General features: G+C 31.1%; 1 pseudogene; it reads right to left on the bottom strand.

Moving 5' to 3' along the window:
• The window catches only part of LOC128174550 (multiple epidermal growth factor-like domains protein 10), a 151,501-nt pseudogene that overhangs the window by 24,799 nt on the left and 111,486 nt on the right, over positions 1-15,216 (bottom strand).

The raw sequence follows: 15,216 nt of genomic DNA, 5'->3' as shown, positions 1-15,216 counted from the left end.
TAACTCGCCATTAAAGAACTCATTTTATAAAGAATATTTGAAACGACTACATAAACTGTGTTCGACAAATAGTTTTCCTTAACCATTTTCTTCCTTTTTTTTCAAAACACGTTTTATATACAGGCTTTCAATCATAAAATGTTTTTATAACAAAAACAGAACTGAAAGTTTAGGCATTATAATCGTTTGTCACCATATCACATAAATTTTCAACTCACGGCAACAACGGAAGACCTACTCGAGGCTTCGCCACGAGCTCTGCTCTGGTTTACCTATATTCATTTGTTGTTATTTGTTATCTTGTGTTGTTGGGTTGGTTTTTTTTTACATTTTAAGATTTAAATTGTTCTGACTATTTCCTGGCTGAGCCACAAGGAACTAGGACCCAATATCAAACGTCCATTTTTCCTTTTGTTTTATTCAATATCGTGTTAAGTTGTTTATTACTATGTATACACTTTTTAAGATAAAAAAAAGAAGAAGGGAAATATCACACTATATGGATTTTGTCATATTGATTCATATTTTTGGGGTCTTTTTTGATCGAAATAATTTAGTCTTATGTAATTTCAACTGTCATTAACAAGCATGTAAACGGCAACTTTTATATGATATGTTTAGATTATATTCTTTTTTTTTATATTCAGACATTGTTTTGAGAAATCCCAACACCCATGATAATTTTTCCTTTTTAATTCAAATTTGATATCGTCTATTTAAATACTCTACGAATTCCTAGAGATCAACATTTAATTAACGCTATCATGTAACATTTCTGATTTGATTTCAACTGAGCTAAATTAAAACAAAACGAGTAAATGTATATACTTCAAACACAATCAGATAATTGTACAATTTAAAAAAAAAATATTTAGAATGGAATATTGTTATCACATTTTACATTACATGTATGCTGTTAAATAATCATACCATCATTCATTGGCTGTACAAGTGTCTTGTTCTTGAATTTATCTGTTGCTGAAAAAAAAAACAAATGACCAAAACCATATATATTTACATAAAAAGTTATTTATACATTTTTTTTCATGGTTTGGAGAAAAAATGCTACGCATGCACAGAGGGTACTGAATAAGTAAACATAAATCGAATAATATGCAATGTAAGAAATACTAACACCGATAATTTTCTTTCCGGTTTAATTGAATTTGCTATTATCTATTTAAAATACTTTACGAATATGGAGCAAACAAACTTTACGCAACGCAATGATGTTACATTTCTGATTTAATTTCATATGAACTAAATTAAAATACATTGAGTAAATGGATTTCTTTCAACACAATCAGATAATATTTAAAATAAAAAAAAAGGATTGATTCAGAGCTGCAATACATTTATCACATTTTATATTAATGTATGCTGTTAAATAATCATACCATTATACGTCGACCATGCAAGTGTCGTGTTCCTGAACTCACCGCTTGCTGAATAAAATAAATGACAAACGCTTATATATATTCAGAGGTAGGTATTCATAGTTTATCTCATGATTTGAAGAAAAAAATGCTACGCATGCACAAAGAGTACTGAATAAGTTAACACAATTTAATTCCTGGCATGAATCATGAATACCAACTGTTTATAACAATGCTTGCTACCCTTTGGAAATTTAACTCGCCATTAAAGAACTCATTTTATAAAGAATGTTTGAAACGATTACATAAACTGTGTTCGACAAATAGTTTTCCTATAACATTTTCTTCCTTTCTTTTTCAAAACACGTTTTATATACAGGCTTTCAATCACAACACGTTTTTATAACAAACGCAGAACTGAAAGTTTAGTCATTATAATCGTTTGTCACCATATCACATATGTTTTCAACTCGCAGCAACAACGGAAGACCTACACGAGGCTTTACCACGAGCTCTGCTCTAGTTTTCTTATACTCATTTGTTTTTATTTGTTATCTTGTGTTGTTGTTGTTTTTTTTTTTTTAATTTTAAGATTTATATTGTTCTGACTAATTCTTGGCTTAGCAACAAGGAACTAGGACCCAATAGCAATCGTCCATTTTTTTTTTATTCCATATCGTGTTAAGTTGTTTATTCAAATGGTTTTAAGAAAAAATGTTACGCATGCAGAAAGGGTACTGAATAAGTTAACATAAATCGAATAATATGCAATGCGAGAAATACTAACAGTAACAACGATAATTTTCTCATTTCATGTATGCTGTTAAACAATCATACCATTATATGTCGACCATGCAAGTGTCGTGTTCCTGAATTCACTTCTTGCTAAATAAAAAAAAGAAATGACAAACTCTTATACTATTTAGAGGAAGGTATTCATAGTGCATCTCATGGTTTGGATAAAAAATGCTACGCATGCACAAAGGGTACTGAATAAGTTTACATAAATTAAACATATAAAATGTACGTACATTCAATACAAAGATCGCCTTGAAAGCCGGAAGCACATCCGCGAGGACACTGACCGGTCACGTGGTTACATTTTTCTCCATACAGGTAGATACAATGTCCACATGTCCTAGAGCAATTAGGTCCATACGTGTTGTTGTTGCAAACTGACATAACATGAAAAAAAAAGAATTTCTTTTTTTTTTTAAAACTTTAAACAAGTCCGAGCTTTACCGGACACCGGATATCTCATAGAATCATTTCTGGAATCGTTGACAAAAATTTGAAAGTAGATGAACGTTTAGGAGACGGGAATGGGAAATCTATACAGTTTTTATCAATCAAAATGACAATATTGCATCGTATCATATAACTTAAAGTGAGTAGATTTTAAATAGATATGGGCTAGTCAGAATTTCATATAACTTCCTGCAATCAACTTTTTTGTAATTTTACGATGACTTTTATTTTAACAATTTTTCCTCTTAACTTTGGGATTTTTGTCAAACAAAATATACCTATAAAGTTTAGATTAAGAATAAAAATAAAGTTCAACAAACAATTGAAAAAAAATATATGCATAAGGATGCCGATTTGCGTATTAAGCAGAGCAAGTGTTTGTGAGCGATCTTCAAAACTCCCTATACCTGTGATAAAAATTTTCGTGAGTGATCGCAAGCACCCACTAAACATACATCAGAATCATGAGAAATTGCTACAAACAGACAGATATATCATCTGTCCCAATCGTATAATTATACATATATGCGTGTATTTCTATTTGGCCTTTGAATCGGATTACTAAGTTTACAAACGATTAGCATAATATGAAATTTAGTAAGAACATAATGAAATCTATTTGAATTGTATCTACAAACGTCATGTGTATGTTCATTCTACATAAGCCTGAATGTACTATTTCATTTTTACCAGTTTTGCATTGTCTCCCTTTATACCCGTCTTCACATCCATTTCGACAAGTACCATTTTTGTAGTCACATTGTTCTTTTTCGTAGCAAGCGCCACAGACTTTGAAGTGAAGTTCGGATAAACAAAGATAAATAAAATATCTTGAGCAATAAAAAATATATATGCAACTTGTCAACGCCACAAATACAGCCAAGAGACTTAACTTTTATCAGTAAAATTAAACATTATACAATGTCAGCGGTACCTTTGTTACAAATAGATCCTGTATATCCATGAACACAGCTTATACAAGTTCCATCCACAATGTCACAGTCTCCACCCTTACAGTTTTTTGGACAAGGAGTGGAGCACTTCTCTCCGTAATATCCTAAGGTCAGACAACCTATAAAAAATGAAACAAAGAACTCACCATATCAAAGTGACTTAATGGATATGGTTATATTTTTCGACTTCTCTAACTAAAAATTGACGGTCCCGAAACATAAATGCTCTTAATACAACAATTAATATTTTACGTTTAGTATATTTTATTATATTATACTATATTACTAGACTTTGACAAGTGCGTGCATGGTTTGACATTGCATATATATTTAGGACTTTTACTAAATAGATACATCGACATACCGTATATTTTTGTCATTTACATAACCAAGCTTTAAGCCGACAATATTGCTATTTATTTCACTACACTCTGCTTAGAATAATCTTACTGTGTCTCGGGACAAGCCTTCACCAGTGCCTCCCATTATCAGTAATGTAATTTAAAAATTACAGAATCGCTTCAAAACAATTTTGGAGGATATTTATTAAAGCTGCATTGGAAGTAACAGTCAAACTATTAATAACAAACCTCTTTGAAATTGTAAATACCTTTCATCCAAAAATTTAAGTCATATTAATAAAGAATTCAACACTTTTCCACCAACTTTAAACTTTTATTTACGCATTATGTTAACGTTCGGAACTCTTGGGATTTTTTATATTAAATGCACTGAATTAGAGTTATCTCCCATATTTTCTTTGATGAACAGAATATATAGCAAATTTTCACTGAAAATTTACACATATTTGTATTATCGTTTCTGAGTTTATGCATGCAAATGTGATATTGTGGAAACATAAACTAAAAAGCCTCCCATGATTAAGCGTGAATGTAATGCGCATGCGCAAGATTATAAAAATCCAGATAATTCAAATGATAACTGGATTTTTAAAGGAATTTACTTTGATGATTAATTAGTGAAGCTTGATTGAGAAAAAAAAATATTGGAGTCAACAAACTACCTGGTGTCATATCTACTTTAGAATTCTAGACCTGTATGATTTTTAGCCGTAAACTCTTATTAAGGAAAAAAACCTCCTAAGTTTAAACTTTGAAAATTGAATGGCATCCTACATCGTAAAACAGAGCAGTTCTTTTCATTGAAGGAAATACCACAACCACCAAGCACTCTTTTTGTTAACCACGATGATTTTACCAGGTTCTATCTATTCAGAGTCACATATAGCCATAAATGTGTTGATAATTGTTGTAGTTTTTATCATAAAAGTAAAAATAACATAAACGTAATATATAGTTTCAAAGTCGATAAGTTAAAGTAAAAATAAGCATATCGGTAAGTAAATACTTGACAGCTGTCTACGTGATGCGGTTAAGGTCTGTTAAAAAGTAGAGGAAGAAGTTAGGAGTTATTCTTAATTTTTTTTTTTTTTTTTATTAAAAACGATACATACATAATTCATTCTCTTATATTCATTACCAATTTTGACTTAACTTAACGTTTGGATTAGCTATGGAATGAAAAGAAAAACTATATGGTACACTTTTTAAAAATGCAAAATCTGCTCTATATATTCCGTGCGATTCTATAAATCTTACCATAAACTTCAACCTCACACAAATCGTTAAAGGCGTAAGTAGAATATCCAGCAGGGAAGGGACGATGAGTTCTGTTGTTGTAGTAAATGACATATCTCCCGTGCATAACGCATGTTACACTGATAGGGTTGGGTATTGTGGCTCTGGTATATTTGTTGTCCTTGAAACACAGTCTCCAGTCATTTCTGTGGGTGGTGTTCGATACATAGATTGAAAATCCCAAGAATCTACTTTTAAAGTAGTCGTTTTCATCTGTAAGTTCAAAAACTCCGAAAAAAAAACCTATTTATATGTAGAATAGTTAAGGTTTAACAAATTTGTAAAAAGTAGGTCTTAAAAAATACACAAACTCAAGACTGAACAAGAGAAGTGTGTATGTTTATGTAAACTCGGTGGGAGAGAGAGAGAGAGAGAGAGAGAGAGAGAGAGAGAGAGAGAGAGAGAGAGAGAGAGAGAGAGAGAGAGAGGGGCGGGGGCACATTTTGAGTGTAGAATCAATTTTATACACTGATATATGATTTGAAGATTTTCTTGCATCGCAATTGATGTCATCTGACCTTGTTTAGTGGCAACGATTATTTGACCATCTTTAAGGCTTATTATTCGTAGTTTTTATACGTACTGCTGTTTCATAGAAAATGTCTAACACACATTATGCATATCAATAATTTTGTGACTAATTTTTGTAAGCATCATAAAACTTATGCATTAATCACACAGGATGAGGCTGTGAATATTCGTCAATTAAAAGGAACCTTATAAGAATGTCATTTCTTTTGAATATTAAGTTACGTTTCAGTTACAGTACTTTGTAGATGAATAAATCAAGCAGCCCAATTCTGTGTCTCAAGTATTCAAACTTAACAAATACATGTATGTATGCTCAACATAAATATCTTCAGATAAGTAATCTAATATGAACACCCTTCTTTTTCACTTCGTTGGTCGATAAATACCCCAAGCGACATTGTCCGTCCTGTATTGTATAAAAACGTGATGCAGGTTCCGCACTTTTCCTAGATCCACCTGCCATTCTGCTATTGATTTATCATCCGCTGATATCGCACACTGTCCTCCAGCCGGGGCGAGATCTGATCGACGTCCATCAACAGCATAGGTTGCATTCCATGGTGTGCCGTGAAAGGGATAACGCTGCCAGGCATGTCTTCGCAGAGCAATGTTTTCTGTAAAAGGTCAAAAATTAGAGTTTCGTAAATATAACCGTATATCCTGGGTTTTTTTACTTCCATATCACAAACTTTGCGAAAATGGGGTAAATGAGTGGTGTTTTCAGTTTATGTCAGTCTTAATTTCATTTACTTTGAATATTTCTAACGTTGAATGGAGACCAATTTTGCTGGTCTAAATAGGCGAAAGTCTTTAACTTTCTAAGATTTTTGGATTGTAAGGAAAAGTACTTCATACTGTAAGAATGACAAAATCTGATCATGCAGCTTTAAATACTCTTTTGGGTATATAGGTCTGTACTAGAAAATTTCAATCTTCAGTACACGTCGTGTCTGATAAGCAATCTATCAAAGAATACAATCTTCATTCTGGGGGATGGGAGGGGGGTAAATTATTCGGCAATGGTGTTAAAAGAAAGCTTATGCATTCATGACATTATACAAGATGGAGTTGTGATTAGATAAGCTGGAATAGAAATGTTAAGTTGCATTTTCCGTGTCTGTTCTTTATACACTTATCGGTTTATCATTTTTTTGTGTATTGTGTATCCGGTAATCAGAATATTTGGCAAAGACGAACACAAATTTTCCTCTTAAAAAGTATTGCTTTACAAGATAATTTAAGAACATTCTATGTTTTTTTTAAGTTTATTTAAGATATGAAATAAAATAAATAAACCTTCTAGTATTTATTCGAAAATATAAATTACGATAACTTATATGACTATATATACATGTGTGTATACGCATACATAGAAACATAATGTGTATACACATGTCTAGAAACATAACAATAGACCAACTTTCATTAACTTTGATATCTCGAACCATCAGATAACTCAAAGTTTTTACAGACCAATTCGAGATAGCACAAATTAACGCTGGTCCGTTCATTCACAGAGATAAAATTGATGCAGTAGGAGAAGTTTCGACATCTTATTAGATAATATGTAATTAACGCGAATAAACAAAATCAATATATATTTAAACAATTAACTGGAACAGAAAGCTTTTTTAAATCTATTTACAGTATCAAAAGTAGAAAAAAAATTGTCGGTGATTTTACAGCTGCCTTTCATTTTGAAGCATTATAGGATAAATTGAATAGTATTATAATATTTGAAATTGATTAAAAGCCTTTTAAAAGGGGTTTAAATTTAGAATTTAAAAATACGGATGTTTACTGTTTTAAACGTGCATGTGCTTATTTGTGTATACTTTGTGGTTATTAAGTATAGTCACTAGCTTGTACATGCGAATTAACACTTTTTTATACTCATGCATTTTTATTAGTTTTAAAAGTTTGCTTCTCAGCTTGAACAGGAATGTATTTCCTGGTTTTAAAAAATACCTAGAAGATGTAAATAATATGACAACTTTATTTTACATCAGTTTCCTTGTTTTTGTGATATTATGATAAAGTTTCATATAATCTGATGGGGTAGTACATGTAATACATACTATGAAATTACATCATTTTAAGGAAATGCATATCATGATATCCGGGATATCTGCACATAGAGTTTGCATGAAAATCACAACGAGCTTTGTTAGTCACTTTTTTTTTTACGTATGAGTAGTGATACTGTATAAAGGGAAGTATTCTTCCACGTTTTATATTCGCCCCTTTCGTCCTTGTTGTCAGCGGGCGAATGTAAGTCTGGGCGAATTTCAGTGTTTCAAATTATTTCTTTTTAAACATTCTGGGTCTGGGCAAATTAAAGACGTGGCGAAACTATTTGCAATTGTAGCGAAAACTACACGGGACAAAAATAACCCTGTATATTATATTCACTTCGTGTCAGAAACTCAATTCATTTGCAATGTAATAATTTTTGTTACATTGTTTAGAAATATTGTTTGTGAAATTTCTGTGTTTGTGTGTATTGACCAATTCCGAATTTACAGATATAACGAACTGATTTCGAGTCCCGTAAAGACGATAATAACGACATCTTTTACAACAAGTTTATATACTTTTACATGTAAAACTTAGAAATAGCAATAGACATAATTCTTAATAAGAGTTTAAGTTCACAAACATTTCTTCATTTTCTATCCAGTTATTTGAGGTTTATAGAAATAGTTTTTTATATCATGTCTCAGTTAGAACAAATCAGAAATAAAACACATATATAGCAAATCGCTTAACTTAATATAATGAATGGTCAACAAATATCCCTGTAGATGTTCTATAACTTTTAGAAATTATTTATTTTAGCCATTAAATGTTGAACTTGTTTATTTTTTGCAAATATATATTTCTACCTGTTTTATTTTTCTCATCAAAGAGAAAAATAAGTATAAGCTTTTGGCTTGTTTCCCAGTCGTATTGTATACTTTGTCAATTAATTGTACCTGCCAATAATAATAACTCGACAAATGTTGAAACAAACTATTGTTGCATGTATAAAAAAAATAATTTTAAATCCATTCACTCACCATATGTTTTCACAGTCCAAAAATATTCGATGAATAGGGCTAGCCAAATCATATCAACCCACTATCGAAAGTTACTGTAATTGGGCCTAAAGTGGAATGTCGACCCTTAGTTTAGAAAACAAAAATAAACATGCTTTATAAGGTATATTCAACATAAAGCTTATCAAGCTAATGAATTATAAAATACAACATAAGTGCATCTTAAACAATGTGTGGTTTAACTGTACCAGGTTTAACATGTAGTAAATACATGCCGCTTTAAAAGTCATGTTGAAAAAAATAATTACCTATAATTAAGTTTGCAATAAATAAAATTAAAACTTCGGTATCAGTTAAGCTTGTAACTAGTTAGTATAACAGATGTGCGTGACAGTGTAGTTACAACGTTAACACAACAACTATATCCTACGTTCAATTTCGTAATGAAATCTTAAGTTCTGATTCATCAGTTGAAATCTGTTTAAAATCATTTTGATTCAAGTAAGAATTTTATCAAGAAAGAAACTTACCAATGTTGCCAACGAGTTATCTAACTCAATGAACCCTTCAGAAAGAGACTGTATTATGCACATACATCTTTGTATAAGCAATTATATTGTGACCATTACCCTCTTCCTGTACATATATTTAAGTGGTGCTTTAATATAAAGATGCTATTTTAGTCATGGTGATCCGTTCTATGCATATGTACTTAGCAGTTATTTGGAGTATACATTAAATTCATTCATTCGTTTTCAAAACTTTAAAAATGACACATAAAGTATATCTGTACAGTAAGATATCAAAAAGATGCTTGTGTTTCTGATTGACATCTATGCACTTTTTGGAAATCTGGCCTCATTATCATGACGCAATTTTAGATTTAACTCGAAATTTCAGTCAATTATAAAATAATTGTTATCAAAATACATTGTATGACCATTGAATTGTGTTATTAACAATGTATATATCAAAATACCTTAAATAGTATTTCAATTTTGACACTTAATTGTGTCAATAAAGAATCATTAAGACGGTGTACATTTTGTTTTACTTACGTTTTAGATTGCTTCTTGCAAATTCTTCCAAAAATCTGTTGGAATTCCTATTGATACCTATTGCTCATCATTGTAAGCAGATCTATTTCTATATTCACATAAAGCATAATTTATTATTAAGACTTAAACAGGAAAAAATCACTAGCTGTGGCCTTCAACACCACACTTAGGTATATCAACGACAATTCATCAATTAACTATTGTTATTCTTATTTCGACTCGATATACATGTATCCCAGTGAACTTGAAAATAAAGGATACCACAAATTAAAGTCATTTGTTTCATATTTAGATATTATTAAGACTTAAACAGGAAAAAATCACTAGCTGCGTCTTCAACTCCACACTTAGGTATATAAACGACAATTCATCAATTAACTATTGTTATTCTTATTTCGACTCGATATACATGTATCCCAGTGAACTTGAAAATAAAGGATACCACAAATTAAAGTCATTTGTTTCATATTTAGATATTTTTTAGACAAAAAAAAAACATTAATGGTAACCTAACAACAAAACTTGGCGATAAATGTAATGACTTTATATTTTTTCTATCGTCAACTTTCCAACAAATTCTAGAACGAGGCAAGCTACTGACAAACAAGTTGATAATGCAAGATTATCAACAGTCTCGATTAAAGTTATTATTTCGTTCAGTGCTATGGTCGGTACACCGACCATGTCAGTAAATAGTATCGTCTGCTAGGTCGAATGCTGAATGACGTTTTTCATACTTATTGTTAGGCCATTATCAATCAACTTGTCTATGGACCTTCTTGTTTCCCAGATTACAACAATGAGCATACGGCGGTTCTGACCGGTCAGCAGAGGATGCTTACTCCTCCACGGCCTATGATCCTACCTCTGATTTTTATAGAGGTCGGTGTTTTCGCTTCTCCTGTTTTGTAGTCTTCCTTTGGCTTTTGATTTACAACACTGTTTGTTATTGCCAAATCTCATATTTAAATTACCAATAAAAAATGAACGTTTCTATGAATAATTAGGCCAGCAGACCATCTTTATTTTTTGTTAATAATAAAGATTTTATTGCAACAAATAAGTTCACAAGATTTGGTTTTAAATAATTTTTCTTTGCTTAAATTAAAAACTAATCGAAATGAAAATAATTTGTTTCATTTTTTATCCCAGAATGTTATGAAAAAGCGCATCTTTACTAGTTTCATTACAAATGACACGCACTTTTATGTAACGTATGAAATGAAGACGGTGAATGCCAGTTCTACAATAAAATAAGTTTTAATATGTTTCCTATTATTCTTTAAACACATTCAAAGTTCTTGATAATTCAGTATTGAAATCAACTAATAAAGGATATTTTTCCACTACATTAGAGTTTACACAATTTGAGGATCCGTGCATAGTAATCTCACAAACTGTAGCATTATAGTTCTCGAGAAAAACTTTTTAAAAACATTTTCAATATATCTTTATATGTTAAACTTTGAACCCCTCTTCGGTTCACAGTATTAGTCCAGTGCTAAAGCTTTAATTATTTGGAATCTGCATTATTTAAGGATGATTGCATATTAATCTCACAGGCTGAAGCATTACTGGCACTGTACCAGTTATCGGCTAAAATTTAATGTTTTCTTGTCGTATTTTCTTATTTCTTAATATTTTTGGATAAAACTTGCCACACTTTAAATAATGAACTCCTTATTTATCAACCTGTTTGTTTATATCATTTTTTAGAACCGCAAACATCTTGTTTTGTGATTTTTATCAGGCCCCGAATTTGCCGAGTTTTTACGATCTACTGTACCAGTTATCGGCTTTGTGATAATAACGTAGTAAAATCCCTGTACATGTTGATTTTATACTCTGCTAAATGAAATTTGAATTATGTCCCTTGTGGGGTCAGACTAACGTAGTCGGGGCTGTGATACATTATAAACAAAACTCATAAAAGTATTCGTTTATTATCATACGGTAATTCACCAAATCGTACACTATTCAATACATAATTGTGCAATCAGGCGTTCAACTGCGCTACGAATCTCTCGGAAATTAATGAATTCCTTTTGTTTATACATGCTATTAGTATTGATATTATATGTCAAATCAAAGGAGGGCTATAGTAACGTTTCACAAAGATGTAATATTCTATTTTTAACTTATTACGTCATTTTCCCCACTGCTGAAAGTGCAAAGATGTAAAATCAGAGGTAAACAATGATCGTTTAAGCTTGTGTATAAAGCATATTCAAGAAAGTTTTCAAGCAAACCTACTTTTCTTTATTCGAAAAAGACGACTGAATTAAAATATCTGGGATTGCCCCGTGTAATAAACCCGAACTCTCATTTTAGCCGATAACTGGTCTTAGCCGATAACTGGTACAGTACCAGTATAGTTCCCTAGAAAAAGATTTTTCAACATGATTTTTCAACATTTTCCCTCTATATTTATTTGCTAAACTTTGATCACCTTTTGGGGCCCCAGTATAAAATTGAGGTCACGGCTTTTATAATTTCGAATCTACACTATTTGAGGATGCTGACGTAGTTATCTGACAAATTGATGCATTGTAGTTCTCAAGACGATTTTTAAACGTTTTCCATATATACTTCTACATTTAACTTTAAACTCATCTTGGGTCCCCAGTATTAGTCCAGGGGTCACTTTTTTAAAACTGTCGAACCTTCATTATCCAAGGTTGTATGCATGATAGTAATCTCACAAATTGAAGCATTGTAGTTCTCGAGAAGAAGATTTTTTAACATGTTGCCTTTATATTTCTATAATAAACTTTGACCCCCAGTATTGGTCCGGGGGTCACAATTTTACCAATTAGGAATCTACATAAGCCAAGGATGCATACATAGAAATTCCACAAACTATAACATTTTAGTTCTTAAGAAGAAAATGTTTAAACGTTTCCTTTATATTATTTAAAATGTTTCAACTTTGAACCCCTCTTGGTGCCCCATCGATTGTCCGGGAGTTACGATTTTTACATTTTAGAATCTACATTTTTTAAGGATGTACATGTATGAATAGTAATATCCCAAACAGTTGCATGATAGTTCATGAGAAGAAGATTTTAAAACATTTTCCTATATATGTTAAAATTTAAACCCCACCTGGGGCCATACTTTTTGTTCGGGGGTCTCGATTTTTACAATTTAGAATCTTCACTATATATACCACCTTTTGTGTAAATATTGGCATTTTTGGTGCAGTAGTTCTCGAGAAGAAAATTTATAAAATTGTTCATATGTAGTTCTATGTTGAACTTTGAACCCCGCCTTGGGCTGCAGTTTTGGTCCGAGGGTCACGATTTCTACAATTTAGAATCTTCATTATACAGATCAAAGGCCGGAACGCCCACAAAGGCCTCAAACTGACATTTTCTTTAAAATAGGTATCATTAATTTAAATTTCTGTACCAAAAGTCGTATATCAAATAATATCAGACTAAAAATATCTTGTGTAACTATATTCGTACATATTATAGTATTTATTGCCAAGCAAACAACATACAAATACACATAAAACAAAAACAAAAGGCGAAAAAAGCATTCGAATGTTTTTAAAAAATGGGATGCCGTTTCTTTTTCAACATTTTAACAGATCCCAGGATACCAATATGTTCATTTGGCCGTGTCAAGGGTACATGTAAGAGTAAGAAATTTAAAAAAAATATTTCTTTCTAACAAATTCATTCGAATTTTCACAAAATATATATTTTTTGAAAAACGTACTTTTCATAACAACAACATATATCCCTCATTATTCGGGTTCTATGCTAATGAAGTATATACATCATTGTTTACTTTTTGGTCAGCATGCTCGAGTTCTTGGTAAGTACAAAGTTCGTTTTCTTGAATATCAATACTGTTCTCAATAGTGTTCGGTTTTTCGACAGATTCGTCTACCTTTTCTTCTCGATTGCGGCATCTTGCAAGTACCTGTCTGGATCTGAAAGTTTAGTAAACTGACGTGACGTATTTTCAAATGTTACAAGAAAATACGATCACGATCGAGTGAAAAATAATTCGAGTACTAGTAAGTAACGTACATGAAAAACAGGTTGAGAAGAGCACTGACTGAAAACAATACGACAACGGTGATGATGGAATAAAAAGGAACTTGAACTGTAGTTTGCAAAACAGGTGGACCATAAGCTGCAAATGAGTATCATATACATGAATAAGTTTCTCTAATTTATACAGTTACATTATTATTAAAAAGAGAGAGAGAAGGGGGGGCAATATTTCCTTTCCTTTTTACCTATACTCATTTCTTTTTGTTTATTTGTTTGTTAATTTGTGTTATTTCGTTTTTTTTAAATACATTTTTAGATGTAAATTGTTTTGATTAAATCTGATAATCTGACAATTGCTACTGGATCCGAGTTCCTTGTGGCTGAGCCACAAGGAACTCGGATCCAGTAGCAATTGTCCATTTTTCATTTTGTTTTATTCAATGTCATGTGAAGTTGTTTTTACTTTGTATATATTCCTTTCTCATATTCAAACGTAGTTTTGAGAAATCCCAACACCAATGATTATCTGTCCTTTTTAATTCAAATTGACATCGTCTATATATTAAACACTTTAAGAATTTCTAAAGATCAAAATTTAATTAACGCTATCATGTAACATTTCTAATTTGATTTTAACTGAACTAAATTAAAACAAAACGAGTAAATCACACAAAATCAGATAATTGCACAATTTTTAAAAAAAAAATACAGTAAAACACGGTTATAGCGAACACGCTTATAATGAATTGACGCTTACAGCGAAGTGAATTTCATTCCCCAAGTCTCTTTTTCATGTTGTAAACTTGACGGATATAACGAATTTCGCTTATAACGAAATTAAATTGGTCGCATATGGGACTTCGTTATAAGCGTGTTTTACTGTATTTAGAATGGAATATTGTTATCAGATTTTACTTTACATGTATGCTGTTAAATAATCATACCATCATTCATTGGCCGTACAAGTGTCTTGTTCTTGAATTTATCTGTTGCTGAAAAAAACAACAAATGACCAAAGCCATATATATTTACATAAAAAGTAATTCATCAATTTTTCTCATGGTTTGGAGAAAAAATGCTACGCATGCACAGAGGGTACTGAATAAGTAAACATAAATCGAATAATATGCAATGTAAGAAATACTAACACCGATAATTTTCTTTCCGGTTTAATTGAATTTGTTATTATCTATTTAAAATACTTTACGAATATGGAGCAAACAAACTTTACGCAACGCAATGATGTTACATTTCTGATTTAATTTCATATGAACTAAATTAAAATACATTGAGTAAATGGATTTACTTTCAACACAATCAGATTATATTGAAAATAAAAAAAAA

Source organism: Crassostrea angulata, chromosome 2 (assembly GCF_025612915.1).
Source record: "Crassostrea angulata isolate pt1a10 chromosome 2, ASM2561291v2, whole genome shotgun sequence".
NCBI lineage: Eukaryota > Metazoa > Mollusca > Bivalvia > Ostreida > Ostreidae > Magallana > Magallana angulata.
Note: the sequence above shows the minus strand (reverse complement) of the source record. Positions and strands in the feature narration are given on the sequence as shown.